A 12,830-nucleotide genomic window follows, 5' to 3' on the forward strand; every position below is an offset into this window, starting at 1 on the left:
ATGTTCTTTTGATCTGCTTTACTAAGGAAAGCAACGTTAAGGGGTTAACAATCTTACTTTAATCCAGCATACAAATATCATTCACTTAGTTCAGGGGAAAAAGCCAGCACCCTGAACTTCAGAGCAAGTACAAACAAATTACAAACATCAACAGACAGACCTTGCCTGATTAAAATCTCAATGCATAGTTACCAGAGTTTAACAAAGTCCGAACATCCGAGTTTACAAGCTGTAGGGCTCTTAACTACAGCTGCCCAGAGTCTCCACATCACTGCACCACCAAGAGTGAGAGCCCTAAACAAATATCTCTGTCTTCCCTTTTTATGCACTCTTTAGCCATCATCAAACATCATCTGAGCGACCAGAACTTAAGCTCTTACTATTGGCTCTGGAGTTAGCACCTCCCCCTAGGACTCTTCACACCTAATAGATAGAGGTTTGGGCCTGGGGCTTAGCACCTAATAAGACTCAATCAAAGACACCCAACTTAATTGATATTACAAGCCTAGAAATTTAGGGGTAGAATTCTAGAACACATACTGGGGGTACCATCCAGCCAGAATCAGGGATAAGACATTGCAATGTACCACCCAGGACTCTGCTTCCCATTGCTAAGAATACATCACACTTGGGTAAGTGGGCAGAGAGATTTGGAACAAAGGATCCTTAGATACAATTTCTCTCCTAAATGGGACAAGGTTATATTCTGGAATGAAACCATGTATGGGGAATTGACTACCCCAGAAGAGTTTGTGTGCTGCACAGCACCTGGGACCATGAATTGGGAATCCAAGACAAGTGATTGGAGAGTGTGTCACTTTTGATGTCTTATTTCCAGTGGCTCATTGGCTTCCAAGGACAGAATGGGGACCTCTGTGGCTCAGTACTTAATTAGCTTTGCTCTCCCTAAATGCCCTCCACTAGTTCCCCCATTAAGGGTCTGGATCAAGAGCACCTTCTATGCTCCTCCTCACCCTGATCTTTGCTATTGTTCATAACACTGAGCGGGCCCTCTCTCCAAGTTAGTCTAAGGAGGCTCTCCTCTGGGGCAGCCTGCCGCCCACGCCTCTGAGGCTGGACCTCTGTAATGCCAAAATAATCAGTCAGCTCAGTCAGAAATGTATTCAAACTGGCTGTTTGCAGTCATGGAAATAAACCATCTGAATGATTGAATGAATTGGCTGTCTCTTTTGGCCCAGTGTAGATAGAACCTTAATTTATCTGGGTCACCAGTGTGTTTGAAAGGCTTAAAGTTTGGATGAAAGTTCGGGAAGACTTTGGAGACTCTGATTGTGCAAACAGCAAAAAATAATCATCGCTGAGGTTACTGACCCTGATGGAACTGTAACTAGGGTGGGAAAATGAGGACTATGTCACAGGGCCACAATATTTTGTGGATGCTGACCCTGCTTATTTGTGGGATGGGGTCTGGACCTGTGATTTTTGTCACTGTTAGAGAACCCCTGGTGTGTAAATTTTCTCTTTCAGTACAAGCCAACTACTTAGCTACAACTCCTTCTCTTACATGGTTGCCTAGTGGCACAGAGAGGCCAAGGGACTCACCCAAGGTCACACAGCTGGTATGTGTCAAAGGCAGGCCTTGAATCTTGATCTCTTGACCCTCCAAGGCCAGCCTTCTAGACACTGTATTGCACTGCCTAACACCTCCTGAAGTTAACAAGAATAATCAGTAGAATTGGAAGCTCTCAGATGCCATGTGTCTATTTTCTTGCCCCTGCTGGGATCACCTTAGACCACTTCCTCGAGTGCTCCCTGCCTAGCACTAATGCCTCATCTCTGATATTTCTTCCACATACACACACATATATTAAATTTATCTTGTGTGTATGTAGTTGTTTGCATGTGGTCTTGCCATTAGACGATGAGCTTCTTCAGAGCAGGAACCATGTTTTTTGCTTTCCTTCATATTCTCAGTGCCCAGCACAGTGCCCGGCACACAGTGGATGCCTACTAATATTTGCTGCAATTGTGGCTCTCCTGGCCCTATTTCATCATTGGAAATGCTTATGTGGCATCCTGGGATCTCCATCCATGAGGACTGACGCCTCCATTCCCCCAAATCTGAGGATGTGTTTCATGTTAATTTCTTCCCCATTCTCCGCCCCCCTAATAATTATAGTTATGACTCCACAGCCTGCACTGATTCCAGCCGCTCCATGTGAGGAGATAGGTGACTTGCACAGGGTCACACAGCCAGTACATTTCAGAGGCATTTTCTTAACTCTTTTAAATACATGCATGCCCCTATGAGGTCCCTAAGCAATTTTTATTCTACTTGCAAAGAAATCAATACTCGTCTTACTCAGAGACCTTTTCTTTATCCAGGCCCAAGCTGTTCTTCAGAGGAGAGAAGCAGAGTCCTTTCCCTTAAAGGACAAGGGCTACATGTGCTCTCCTCCATCTTTCCAAGTGAATCTAGGCTTGGCTAGAAAAGGGGCCCATGGGAAAATGCAGCTGGTTTGCTGGAAACCAAAAGATGTGAATTCCTCTGGGCGCCCAAATGGACTTTCACAGCTCTCAACCAGAAGCCCTCAGAAGGGAGGGGGAAAGACCAGGAAAGAAAGTGAGCATTCCCTTTGGAAGAAATTCAAAACCTAAAGCACAATCTCAGGCCCACTCTCTCTTCCTTTCCTTTCCATTCCCTTTTCTTTCTATTTACAAACTTAATGGAGATTTCCTTCTTTGACTTGACCTTGACTGTACAAAGGTCAGGAAGTCATGCTCTTTGGCACTCTCCAGGAAAGAACCAAGAGGGCCTTTTGAACTGAGCACTGGCCTTGTCCTCTAAGGAGAAGAAGGGATTGGAGATATACAAGGGAAAGCGTTAGGTCAGGCTGACATGGCACACTGTCCAGTGGAAGAAGATCTGGCAGAAGTTCCAAGTCACCCTGGGATGAATGTGTGGGCTACTGCCAGCCCCAAAACTTCCTCTGCCACCTCCTCTGTAACTTCAAGTCTTACAGAATTACCTGGTACACTGAAAAGTTAAGTGACTCGCCCAGGTTCACCCAACTAGTATGTAGCATGGGCAGGACCTGACCCCTGGTCTTCCTAATTTCAAGGCCAGATACTCTATTCAATATACTTGACCATCATGCCTCAGGAAATGAATTTTCTTTATAAATGTATTATTGTACTTGGTACTGGCTAAGAAATAGAGTGGTGGATCAGTGGAATAGGTTAGGTATTCAAGACACAACAGTCAATGACTATAGTAATCTACTATTTGATAAATCCATAGACTCCGGCTTCTGGGATAAGAACTCACTATTTAACAAAAACTGCTGGGAAAACTAGAGGACAGTATGGCAGAAACTAGGCATAGATCAACATCTTACACCCTATACCAAGATGAAGTCAAAAGGGGCACATGATTTAGACATAAAGACTGATACTATCAGCAAACGAGGAGTGCAAGGAATAGTTTACCTGTCAGATCTATGGAGAGGGGAAGAATTTATGACCAAACAAGACATAGAGAGCATTATGAAATGCAAAATGGATTATTTTGATTACATTAAATTGAAAAGTTTTTGCACAAAGCCAATGCAACCAAGATTAGAAGGGAAGCAAAAAGCTGGGAAACAATTTTTACAACCAGTGTCTCTGATAAAGGCCTCCTTTCCAAAATGTATAGAGAACTGAATGGAATTTATATGAATGCCAGTCATTCCCCAATTTATAAATGATCAAAGGATATCAACGGGCAGTTTTCAGAGGAAGAAATTAAAGCTATCTATAGTCATATGAAAAAATGCTCTGAATCACTATTGATTAGAGAAATGCAAATCAAAACATCACACCTATCAGATTGGTTAAAATGACAAAACAGAAAAATGATAAATGCTGGAGAAGATGTGGGAAAATTGGAACACTAATGCATTGTTGGTGGAGTTGTGAACTGATCCAACCATTCTGCAGAGCAATTTGGAACTATGCTCAAAGGGCTATAAAATTGTGCATACCATTTAACCTAGAAATATCAGTTCTAGGTCTGCATTCAAAAGAGATCATAAAAATGGGAAAAGGACCCACATATACAAAAATATTTGTAGCAGGTCTTTTTGTGGTGGCAAAGAATTGGAAATTGAGGGGATGTCCATCAATTGGGGAATGGCTGAACAAGCTGTGGTATATGAATGTGAAGCAATACTATTGTGCTATAAGAAATGATGAGCACATGGAGTTCAGAAAAACCTGGAAAGACTTATATGAACTGATGCTGAGTGAAATGAGCAGAACCAGGAGAACATTGTATACAGTAACAGCCACACTGTGCAATGACTGACTTAGCCCTTCTCAGCAATGCAAGGATTTAAGGCAACTCCAGAAGACTCACAATGGAAAATGCCATCCACATCCAGAGAAAGAACCTTAGAGTCTGAATGCAGGTGGAAGCATACTATTTGCTCTCCTTTTCTTTTGCTGTTTTGTTTTGTTTCTTCTTTCTCGTGGTTCCTCCCATTAGCTCTAATTCTTCTTTACATAATGACTAATGTGAGAATATGTTTAATATGAATGTATAAATAGAGCCTACATCAGATTGCACACTGTCTAGGGGAGGGAGAGGAGAGGGATGTGGAAAAAATTTAAAACTCAAAATCTTATGGAAGTGAATGCTGAAAACTAAAAATAAATAAACTAAATACATATTAAATAAATAAATGCATTATTTTGACTCAGGAAATAAAAATATGGCTAAGAACATTAAAGTCTCAGCAATAGATCCCTGGTAACCTGTAACTCAGTAGAGTATTCGATTCCCAAGTATTTAATAATGATTTATGATGGGCCCAGTAGGGTGCCACGTACTAGGGGGACTACAGCTAGCCACAGAGGTGCTCCCTAGCTGTCACATGCCTGAGAAATAAAGAAGGAACTACAAGTATGTCTGCTCCTCCTCCCTATAAGGCCAGGATGGGTCCCAAGGCCTAGGTGCTGGTCTTCTATAGATCAGAACCCCTGCATCTCTGAGTTGGAAGGGAATTCAACCTGAACCAGTACAAGGATCTCCTCTAGGGGGCTAACCATAACCCTAACCCATCTACCACACATGTGACTCATGGTTGTTCAGCCTTTGCTCAGAAAGCTCTAGTGAGAAGAACTCAGCATCTCTTGAGGCAGCATGAGACAGCTTGGACAGCTCTGAATGCTGGAAAGTTTTTCCTTACATTGAGCTGATTTCTGCCTCCCTGCACCTTCCTCCCATTGTTGCTCCTTGTTCTGCCCTCTACAGCAGCTGGAGCAAAGCCAATTTCCACATGGCAGGTTTGACCAGGGCAGAGGCTGGCAGGCCTCTCACCTCCTTACTCTGGGAAGCTACAACCCTTAATGTACTTTTCTGATTACCATTCCACACTGCTGACTCTCAGTCACTCAAACTCTCTTGGCACAGCGGATAGACTCAGGAAGACCTAAGCTCAAATACAGTGTCAGACACTTATTAGTTGGACGGGTCACTTAACTTGTTTCCTCAGTTGCCTCTGCTGTACAATGGGGATAATAACAACACCTCCCTCCGAGGTTCTTCTGAGGATTAAATGACGTAATAATTCGAAAACACTTAGCACAGAGCCTGGCACATAGTAGGTGCAATAGGAATGTTAGCTACCATTATTATAATTATTAAGATTATAAATTGTGGCCAAGTTGCCAACCTGTATCTGTAGAAGGCATAACCACACCAAGAGTTCACTCCACCAATGAGGTCTCAAGTCTAGACCTGGGAATCTGGCCAAAGCTTAGCTTTGGGCAGAGAGGGAAAGGGCTGACCTGAGACTACTGACCATACAGCTTCCTTTGGTGGGTTCTAGCTGGATGCTTCCCATTATGGGAACCGAGTTGTTTGTGGTCTAATTATTAAGTCATGTCAAATGGCTTCTCTCTGAGAATTGCTCCCTGTTCCCTTAGAGATAGCAGCAGGCTAATTAGCTTCTCCACTGGTAATTGCTACTTCAAATGCAAAAGAGATAAGCCTGGGCAGGAGGGGTGGAAAGAACCATTCACTGCCCCATTTTAAAAGAAAACTTTTTTTTCCTACAAAGAAGACTTAGACAAGTGTATGTAAGAAGTCTATGGAAGGTATCAGAGAAAACGGAGCCAATGACCATGACGAGGAAGCATTTTCATGAAAAGTCTTCGGCTAACCAAGGCTCCTACACAAGGAGCCTTCTCTTTACAAGAAGTCTGGGAAGTGTCAAAAGACAGGGTTGGGTTGGATGACCTGAGGAAGACCTTCCAGTTCAAAACCTAGGATTCTATGATCCGGTGTTATCAAAAATGAAAAAAAAATACATACACATATCTGGGTATACATACATATGTATGTATAAATATACATGTATGTATGTGTTTATATATGTATGTATATGTTTGTATATCTATCTATATCTATGTCTATCTCTATATCTATATCTATCTATGTATCTATGTATCTATTTATCTGTCTATCTATCTATGTATCTAAGGAAAAAAAAAACCACCCACCTTCCAGGGAAGATTCCCATTCCAAAAATAAGGCATTGACTGATAAGATGTCAAGGCTAACCTTATTTGCTCACTTTCCTTATCATTTATATTGCTCTTCAGGGCCAATGAAGAATTAGAACTAGCCTTCGGGTAGTTGATTAGTTCCTCCTGGCAGAAACCCCTGCTCTACAACCTTCTCTTCACTGGGGGTGAGAACTTAAGAACCTGATCCTAGATTAAGATTGTTGTTAGTGTGCTTTATATAATGCTTCCACTTTGTGTTGACTGATTCTCAAAATGTAAAATTGCATATGAATGTCTGTGTATGTTCATACATGTGTGCATGTATTATGCCATGTGCTAAATTTGGTGAAACCAAGTAGTTTGCTGACAAAGTCAATTTCTGAGCGAAATTGCTAAAAGTAAGAAATTTAGAAAGTGGGATAGGGTCCATCCTGGAATAACCAAATAAAGTATTCCTTCTTTAATGATTGTGCCTAATCATGTGTCTCTGTGTGTGTGTGTGTGTGTGTGTGTGTATGTGTGTGTGTGTGTGTGTAAATTTTGCTTGGATTTTGGCAGGCTAAGAAAATTTTGAATAGGGGAGGAACAACCTGGTTCTGTCGAATTTAGTTTAAGTATATGGTTATGGGGAAGGAAGAAGAGGAAGGAAGGAAGGAAGGAAGGAAAGAAGGAAGGAAGGAAGGAAGGAAGGAAGGAAGGAAGGAAGGAAGGAAGGAAGGAAGGAAGGAAGGAAGAAAAAAGAAAGAAAAAGGAAGGAAGAAGAGCTTATATCTCAATATTTTCATTCAGTTATAAAAAGCAATCATTTATCTACTTGCACAGGTTGACAGAATATTAAATATTAAAGAACCAAAGTTAGAGAAGAGCACCTTGTGCTCTTATTGTTCCTATCAGAACTCCACTGAATAAAAGGAAAGACAGAAAAGCCCCAGGAGCTCATGTTGGTTCTCAAAATGTGCCTGGGGGTTCCCAAAACCCACTCAGGGGTCTATGAGGTCAAAATTGTTTTTAGAATAATACTAAGGCATTTTAATTTTGAAGATGGTAATTATCAATAGATAATAACTCAGATAAACCAAATAATAAAATGGGTAATTTCAATTATATTAAGTTAAAAAGGGTTTGTACAAATAAAATCAATGTAGCCAAGATTAGAAGGAAAGGAAAAAAATTGGGAAAAAGTTGTTATAGACAATTTCTCAGATAAAGGTCTCATATCTCAAATATATAGAGGACTTTGTAGAACGTAATATGAGGCATTCCCCAATTGATAAATGGTCAAAGGATATAAACAGGTAGCTTTGTAATGCAGAAACTATATGAAAAATGCTGTAAATAATTATTGATTAGAAAAATGCAAATTAAAACAACTTTGAGATATCATCTCACACCTATAAGATTGGCTAAAATGATAGAAAGAGAAAATGATAAGTGTTGGAGGGGATGGAAAAAATTGGGACAATAATAATTGTTGGTGGAACTGTGAACTTATCCAACTATTTTGGAAAGCAATTTGGAATTCTGCCTAAAGAATTATAAAACTGTGTATACGCTTTTACTCAGCAATGCCACTATCAGGTCATTAGGAAAAAAAGAAAAGAAGCTATGTGTTCTTAAATATTTATAGCAGCTCTCTTTATGGTGGCAAAGAGCTGGAAAGTGAGAGGATGCTTGTTAATTGGGAATGGCTAAACAAGTTGTTGTATATGATTGTGATGGAATACTACTGTGCTGTAAGAGATGATGAACTGGCTCACTTTAGAAAAACACGGAAAGACCTGCATGAAATAATGCAAAGTGAAGTGAGCAGAACCAAGAGAATGTTCTATACAGTAACAGCAGCATTGTTTGAAGAATAACTGTGAACAATCAAGTTATTCTGAATATTACAAATGCTCAAATCAACTAGAAAAGGCGTATGAAGGAAGATGCTATCTACCTCCAGTAAAAGAACTCATACATAGAAGTATGAATAGCATGGTTTTACATATATTTATAAATTTGCGTCAGGTGGTGGCCTCCTCTAGTAAGGGGTGGGGAAGTAGTGAAGGAGAGAGTTCAGAAACAAAGAAATAAATTAAATTAAAGAAAAAAAGACTCAGCTCAAGTCCCACCTTCTGTAAGAGGCCTTGCCCAGACCCAGCTACCAACAATCTCTCTCTCTCTCTGCATTTACTGTCTATATATTTTGTGTACAGTTATATACTTACATGTAGTTTGCCTCATTTGAATGTCAGCTCTTTGGGGTTGTGGGAAGACAGACACACTAACATAAATTATTAATATCATTCTGGAAAGCAGTTTAGAATTATGCAAATGAAGTAATTAAAAAATCCTTACCCTTTGACCCACATAGATTCCACTAGGAGGTCACTGACAGAAAGAAAGGCTCCATATACACCAAGGTATTTATAGCAGCACATTTTGTGATAGCAAAGGCCTAGAAGCAAAGCAGATGCTCATCAATTAGGGAATGGCTAGACAAATTGTGGTACATGAGTATAGTGGCATATCGCTGTGCTGTAAGAAATGGGAAAGATGATGAATACTGAGAGGCATTGGCAGACTTGTACATAGAGATGAAGAGTGGAATTAGCACGAGGGAAACAATCTACACGATGATCTCTACAGCGATGGAAATGAGAAGCGCAGCAACAGTAAAACACCCAAAACTGAATACCTATGGAAACATAATGACCAAGGTTGGCCCTAAAGAAGAGATTGGAGAAGATACCTCCCACTGTTCCTTTGCATAAAAGTGGGAGACTATAGGTGGGAGATACTGCATATAACAAGACTTCTTTTATAAGTTGCTTAGTTTTGTTGATTTTTTGGTCTCTTTTTCCTTTTTTCTTAATTTATTAGAAGGGCTGGCTCTCTGGGAGGGTAAAATGCAATGCATAATATAGATGATATGAAAACAAAGGATATTGAGCACATTTATTTTTTAAAAAACAGAATATAAGCTCCTTGAGGGCAGGGATTGTTTTCACTTTTTCTGTTTCTCCAGCACTTAGCACGATGCCTGGCACATAGTAAACCCTTAATAAATGCTTATTGATTGACTGATTAAAAGGGACTTATTTAAGCAGCTATTTTGAATCAGGTCTTACTGTTTAGATTTCTCAAAGAGCAAATTAGTCATTGTAGAGTAAATTATACATTGCAGATCCTCACCTCCATACCTTTGGAGATGCTATTCCTCCCCCATGGAATGCCCTTGATCTTTCCCTTTGCCAACCTGAATTCTACCCATTTTTCAGAGCTAATTTATAAGTGGTAGATGAAAACTAGGCCTCATTTAGCAAACTAGTGTTTTAATTACACACTTTATTATCCAGTGTGATTCCCCCACCCCCATTAACCACCTGATGATGATTATAACACTCAGTGACCAGAAGCATTACATGAAAAGAGGGGAAATCCTTCTCTGGGCTGCGTAGCTACCCTTCAATGTCTCACGTCACCCTCCAGCCAGGGATGTGCAAAAGAGTCAAAGAGAAAAATCTTGAGGTTTCCAATTACATCAAATTTCATTCTCATTTCCTGGACAATTCCACAGACAAGCACTGTCTCTAGTTCTCTACCTCCTTCTTCAGTACTGCTCAGTTCTAGTCTACTTAGGTTATAAATTCAAATTCAACTCCTTCGTTTTATCAATGAGGAGACTAAGGTCTCTGAGGTCACAAAGGTAATAAGAAGAAACAGAGGCAAGATTTGAACCTGGGTCCAGTGCTCTTCTCACTAAATAGACTAGAACTAGTCGGCAGCAGGAGCAGCATCCGCATCAGGCACAAAGGCGGCGCCTTCTCGTTGTCGGCGGGGGTCCCCGGGCCCGCGCCCCCCGACGTCCGGCCGCCTTGAGCAGGCACTGCTGCAGCACCGGGTAGAGGCGCTGGCAGCCCTCCAGGCCCAGGCGCACGGCGTCCGCCCAGCTCTCGGCCGCGCAGGCCTGGCCGCTGCCCAGCAGGCCTGCCACCTGCTTGAGCACGGGCATGAGCGCCACGGTGAGGCTGGCGGCGGCGCGCTCCTCCTCGCGGCGCCTCGGGTCCAGCTGCCAGGCAGCGTCGGCGCGCGGCCCACCACCAGGTCGTACATCTCGACGCCCGCGTCGGCCAGCGCCAGGCCCGCGGCCGTGAGCGCGGCGGCCAGCGCCGAGCCGCCGTCCTCCAGCAGCAGCGCAGACACCTCGAGCTGCGCGCGCGGGTAGCGGCCCAGGCGCACGGCAGGCTCCAGCGCCCCCCCCCCCCCGCGGCGCGCGCCCCCCCCCCGCGGCGCGCGCCCCCCCCCCGCCGCGCGCGCCCCCCCCCGCCGCGCGCGCCCCCCCCCCGCCGCGCGCGCCCCCCCCCGCCGCGCGCGCCCCCCCCGCCGCGCGCGCCCCCCCCCGCGGGAAGTCGCACAGCAGGCGGCCGCCCGCGCTGCGCGCCGCCGCCGCGCGCTCCCCCTCCACCGGCCGCGGCCCGGACACGGCGCACAGCACCTTGGTGCGGCCAGCCTCCAGGTAGGCCGAGCCCTTGGCCTGGCTCAGCAGCCCGGCGCGCGCGTACACCGGCCGCAGACGCGAGGGGTCCCGGGGCCCCGCCGCTCCCCCTTCCCCGTCGTCGTCGGGCCCGGACCGCACCACGTACAGCGAGGGCGGCTGCGACTCCTCGGGCCCGCAGATGCGCCGGTGGTCCCTTGGCATGGCTGCGGCGGCGTCCGAGGCCGCCAGCCGCTTCCCATTTTCTTCTATTTTTAATGCTTTTGGCTCTGTTGTTTCTTGCTGTCTCATGGAATCATTAGTTTCCACTTCCTCAATTTTAATTTTTAAGGAATTATTTTCTTCAGTGAGCCTTTGTAATTCTTTTTTCCATTTGGCCAATTCTGCTTTTTAAGGTGTTATTTTCCTCAAGATTTTTTGTGCTTCTTTTACCAAGATGTTGAATCTCTTTTCATAGATTTCTTGCATCATTGTCATTTATTCTCCCATTTTTCTCTACCTCTCTTATTTTATTTTGAAAATCATTTTAGCTCTTCCAGGAATTCTTGTTGGGCTTGTGTCCAATTCAGATTTTTCTCTAAGGCTTTGCTTGTAGTTGTTTTGACATCATTGTCTCCTTCTGAATTTGTGTTTTGATCTTCCTTCTCACCATAGTAACTTTTTATGTTCAGATTCTTTGTTGTTGTTGTTTACTGCTTTTCCTAGCCTACTTCTTTACTTTTAACTTTATGCTAAATTTGGGCTCTGCTCCTGGGGTGGAGAGGGCACTGTCCCAACTTCATATTTTTCATGCTGCTGTTTTCAGAGTTAGTACTGATGGTCTGTACATTTTTGGTTCTTCCAAATTGGTATAATTGAAGGAGAGGTGTGGCCACTGTTTTCCAGGTCTGGCTCTGGTCTTTACCCAGGAGGAGATCTTGTTCCCTTGTGGACATGAGTGCTAGTGCTTCTCTTGGCCCTGGAACTGTGACCAGGTCCCATGTTCTCCTGTAGTCACAAGTGTTAGTGTTCCTTTCTCCCTTAGAACTGAGACCAGTGCCCCTGCTGCCTTGTGAGCACTCTTCTGCACCCTGGAATTGTAGCTCAGGCCCCTGTTCTCCTGCAGTCACAAGTGCTAGTGTTCTTATCTTCCCTGAGACTGAGACCAGGGCCCCTGATGCCTTGTGAGCACCCTCCCACACCCTGGAACTGTGACTCAGGCCCCTGTTCCCTCTCAGCCACAAGAGCTAGTACTCTTCTTTGCCCTGGAACTGTAACTTGGAACCACATATAGGCAATGCATCAGAGTCCTACACCCAGTGCCAGCAAAATGTCTCCTGTAATCTCCTTCTGACCAGTTGTCCAACCCCCTAACTATCTGTGGGATCTTTGGGTCCAACCGCCACCCTGGAGTGATACACCTTTCCTGATAACCTCCTGAATAATCTTGGGATAGAAGACTGATTCACCCTGACCTTTTGTTGGCTCTGCCACTCCAGAATTCAATTTGAAGTGTTGTTATATAGTTGTTTGGAGGGGGATTTGGGAGAGTTTGGGTAAGTTCCTGCCTCTACTCTGCCATCTTGGCTCAACCTCACTAGTCATTTTTTAGACCGGATTGGTTATTACATTGTATAGGGAAGTATACATGATGAAATTCCCTCTATCAATGCAGGCTGATACCTGCTCTGCAGTTTATAATTTTAGAGTTTCCTGAGGCCCTGAGTAGTTACCTAACTTGCCCTTATGTGTCAGAAGTGAGAGCTAGATCCAGTTGTTTGTGCCTCTAAGGCCAGCTCTTCACCCACTGCACCATACTGCCTCTAAACAGTCAGATAATCAAACCTTGGAGTTGGGA

At 43.7% G+C, this 12,830-nt stretch overlaps 1 pseudogene; it reads right to left on the bottom strand.

Annotated features, from left to right (window-relative positions):
• Positions 1–10,300: 10,300 nt before the first annotated feature.
• On the bottom strand, positions 10,301–11,197 carry LOC118832694 (annotated as a pseudogene).
• Positions 11,198–12,830: the final 1,633 nt, after the last annotated feature.

The sequence above is a fragment of the Trichosurus vulpecula genome, chromosome X (assembly GCF_011100635.1).
Source record: "Trichosurus vulpecula isolate mTriVul1 chromosome X, mTriVul1.pri, whole genome shotgun sequence".
Lineage (NCBI taxonomy): Eukaryota > Metazoa > Chordata > Mammalia > Diprotodontia > Phalangeridae > Trichosurus > Trichosurus vulpecula.